Source organism: Erpetoichthys calabaricus, chromosome 6, assembly GCF_900747795.2.
Source record: "Erpetoichthys calabaricus chromosome 6, fErpCal1.3, whole genome shotgun sequence".
NCBI lineage: Eukaryota > Metazoa > Chordata > Cladistia > Polypteriformes > Polypteridae > Erpetoichthys > Erpetoichthys calabaricus.
Genome location: NC_041399.2, coordinates 112,715,076 through 112,719,153, shown reverse-complemented (window position 1 = coordinate 112,719,153; position 4,078 = coordinate 112,715,076). Strand labels below are relative to the sequence as shown.

At 36.6% G+C, this 4,078-nt stretch overlaps 1 long non-coding RNA gene across 1 annotated transcript; it reads right to left on the bottom strand.

The window, feature by feature from the left end:
- Positions 1-740: 740 nt before the first annotated feature.
- Positions 741-3,783, bottom strand: LOC127528354 (uncharacterized). The gene is made up of 3 exons (XR_007935242.1): positions 3,591-3,783; positions 1,537-1,718; positions 741-1,067 (listed from the first exon to the last, which is right to left on the bottom strand). It is a non-coding gene; the product is annotated as an uncharacterized LOC127528354 (long non-coding RNA).
- Between the last annotated feature and the right edge of the window lie 295 nt (positions 3,784-4,078).

Sequence of the window (4,078 nt, the reverse complement as noted above, 5' to 3'; positions counted from 1 at the left end):
AACTATTCCACAACTTTGCTGTTCGCTTATTGAAGGCTCTCGTAAGTGTGGCCATATTTCACCAATACTGACCTCACTTCACTGGCTTCTGGTCCATTTCAGAATTGATTTTAAAATTCTATTTCTTGTTTTCAAATGTTTGAGTGGATCAGCCCCATCTTGCCTCTTGGAACCTCTTCACTTGTATGTGCCAACAAGATCCCTGTGGTCTACTAGCCCGATGCTCTTAGTTGTGCCGAGGTCGAGGTTGAAGCAAAGGAGGAATCGGGTGTTTGTGGTGGCTGCTCCTTTTCTCTGGAATGGCTCTCCTTATTATATTAGGTCTGCTCCATCACAGGCCATTTTTAAGTCATCATTAAAGTCTTATTTCTTCTTGCTGCCATTTGACCCTGCAAGAGGTTGACATTGTTTGTATATGTTGGCTCACGTACATTCAGGATTATAAATATGTACTGTATATATGGGTATTTTAAGTTTATCTTTTATGTAATGGCTGGTTATTCTTGCAGTTTTGTGATGTGTACATACGGTATATTTGAACTGCTTCTTTTACCCTTTCTTGTACAGCACTTTGGTTCAGTTCTGGCTGCTGTTGTAAATGTGGTTTAGAAATAAATATTGCCTTGCCCTGCTTTATAAAACATTATTTTAATACATAACACTAAGGCAATGGACTGTAAAGATGAAGTTGGTTTGAAACATTTATTACAAAAAAGTTAAAGAATATATAAAATATAGAACAAGAATTGTAGGTTGTAACTGAACAATGAGGGACATGTATGTTTGTTACATTTTCTCACAAAACTCAGTCATTTTCCTTTTTCCTCTCACGTTAATCTAAAAACAGATGCATGTCTTCCATAAGTGAAAAAAATATGTCTAAAGACATATTCTCTCTCCTCTTCTTCTGGAAATTCAGATAGCAAATCAAATTTCTGAAGGGCCTCCTCAGTGTCGTCTTTGTCCATTGACAGTAATGCAGGGAGTGAGATTCGCCCTCTGAACACAGAAATGTTCTCAGCACACCACTTCTGTGCCTCGGTGAAATGCTGAAGGATTCCATGCTGCTGTAATACATTATATTAAAAAAGAAAGAAAGGAAATTCTTTAAATGGTCATCATAAAGCTCATAGCCTTTTCCTCCACATTTACAAGGAATGTAAGGAAAGTAAAAAAAATAATGTACAGCAAATTTAATTTATTATACATTATTAACATTGCTGCTTTTGATCACAGATTCTACAAGTCTTCAATGTTTCTTACAATACACTATTATTAATACAGCACACAATGCATTTCAAATGTTTTAAGGCCTTTAAGAGTTGTACTAGTACTACAGTTTGTCAGAAGATATAAAACAGGCTTTTAGTCTTTTGGGCTTTGACTCCTACTGCTTAACGATTAACAGTCGGCATCTGAGACAAGCATTAAGTCTTTTTATACATTTTATTCACTATACCACAGGCATTGTAAGCCACCATCAACAAAATGTAATTTATCTTTCTTATGGAAGTTTATAAAATGATGTGTCTGTACCTGCTCATCAGTGCCCTGTGCTGGATGTTGGAGAAGGGACGCTGACGTTTCTTCTAAAAGAAAAAATCTGAAATCTGCAGAATGCAGTGCTATGGAACAGAATAGCAAGACATTTGTTCATTTCAGATGTAGTGCCAAGTCTTTACTCTGTCTTCTCATTAATGGCTCAATAAAGTCTAAACCTAAAAACATAGAAAATAATATTTACCTAAGGAAATGTTAAAAAAGAACCAAAAGAATAAGCACAAAAAATGACCATGTCCTGGCTGTCCATTGTTTCTGTACCTTCTAATTTTTTTTTGGTTCTTGGCCTTCATTTAGAAGGGCGTTTGCTCGCTCAGTCTGATGTGAGCAGTTACTTCAGTGATTTCAAAAAGAAGCACTAAGTTTATAATGGTAAACATTTGGACTATTCGTCTTTGATTTACAATATGGCTAAGTATATTTGCCATATTGCTGCAGAACTAAATTAGAGTTATTAAAGGAAATTTAAATTTCATTTATCCTTTGGTGCTGGAGTTCTCAAGTAACATTCTACACCAGCTCTTCCACAAAGCCAGCATGTCATTCTAAAGAGGACTGAGCAGAGTCACGTTGTTAAAAGGAGTTTAATGTTACAAAAATATTTATGCAAACCATTATAAGCATACATTTAAATGATCTGGATTTTGAAAGGTGGGCATTTCTGGAACTTCAAAACCACTATGGACAGTATGTTGAAATTAAAAAAAAAACCAAATATAATAAAATAAGTTAAACATAACACAAATATCCAACACAAATTGTAGAAGGTGACAAAAATCGGAACCAGCAACCAGATATAATCCTCCCTCTACAAATACTACAATGAAAGAAGAGAGGACTAAAGTTGAGACATAACTCATTAAAATTGAAGGGGGCCTCAAGGATGAAATACAGAGACACCACAAAATGGTCCTTTGGAAACCTGGACACAACATTAAATACAGACATACAAAAAATGATAGTTACAATATGAGATGGTCATACCATCAACATGGAAATTCCACAGCCATGGCTATTCATTTGGCTTGGAAGGCCCTAATACATCCATCCATCCTTCATCCAACCCGCTATATATCCTAACTACAGGGTCACAGGGGTCTGCTGGAGCCAATCCCAGCCCACCGCAGGGCGCACACACACCAAGCACACACCAACACACCAAGCACACACTAGGGAGGCCCTAATACAAAGGGTAAAAAAATTTAATCAAAGAAAAATATTAAATACTGACATACAATAAACTGTTGACAATGACTTTTAAACAAAAACAACAATGGAATTGGCCACTTGGGACATACCCTGTGTTACATCTGTAAATAGTAAAACCTGCCAAACAACGGAAAATGCTCAGCTTTTTAACCTGTATTTAAAAAAAGTTCCAGTTCAGAAATCTAAACGTCAGTATTGTTTGCAAGCACACAGTCTTAGCATACCCTGTACAGTATATATACTACCTGCATACTTGACAATGTGGCCTTCATGACTCTGAAGGTGACGTAGCAGGATGCTGTAGTCTCTGTGCTTTTTACAAAGAGGGCACTTGGATTCATTTGGATATTTAATCAATGTTATCAAAGTTGTTTTTATATTCTCTGCCTTTATGGTGAAATGTGACTGTGGAAATCAAGACAAAAATAATATGTAATACTAATTTGGCAGAAAGCGCTAACGTGCTTTTATAAATAGCTAACTTAACTAAGTTAAGATATTTAACATACGTTAATGACGACGATAAACATAAATACCTTTCATATTGTACACTAACATTGCAGATTCTCTACATAGCATCTCATAAATAAGTGAAAAAGTTAATATAGATGAAATAATACGGCAAATATTAAAAAGAAACAATACAAGAGGTAAAAAATAATTAAAACGATATGCTTAAAAATAGGATATGTCAGTAATGACGATAAACAGAGAACACTTGGATTCACTATACTGTATATAATCGTACATCTCATTAGTTTTGTTTAATGGATCTAAAGTTTCTTTAAATATACAGAGCTTTTTATTCTGTGAGTCCATACCTGGTTCTGTTGTGCCATTGTTCCGTGTCAGAAAACGTTTTCAGCTCCTTTTCTTTTTCGAATTGGAAAAACTGTACAGCAGCTCTTCTTCTCTTTCTACGGACTATAGGCAGTTGTGGGGCGGACTGTGCAAGGCAGGAGGCGTGGAAGGCCGGGGGCGTGGAAGGCCAAGTCTGCGACCTGCAGCCGGACCCTTCTCCTGAAGACAGACACCTTGTTCCACCAGCGAGTCTATTTTCAGATATTATTGCTCAAAATATCACAGTTGTTTAAATTTGATTGCACATCTTGCGACTCCAAGGAGTTCCACGTTGAAGGGCCTTATTTATTTCTGCCTCGGGGAGACAGCCTGTGTGTGTGAGCGGACGTCGATTCAAAGTTTGGCACACTTTTGCAATCGCTTTGCCAGAAATGAGACAGAAATGACAGTAATTTTCCATGATTTGCATCAGTGTCGGGTAAAATCCACAATGGATGACTCTGAACAT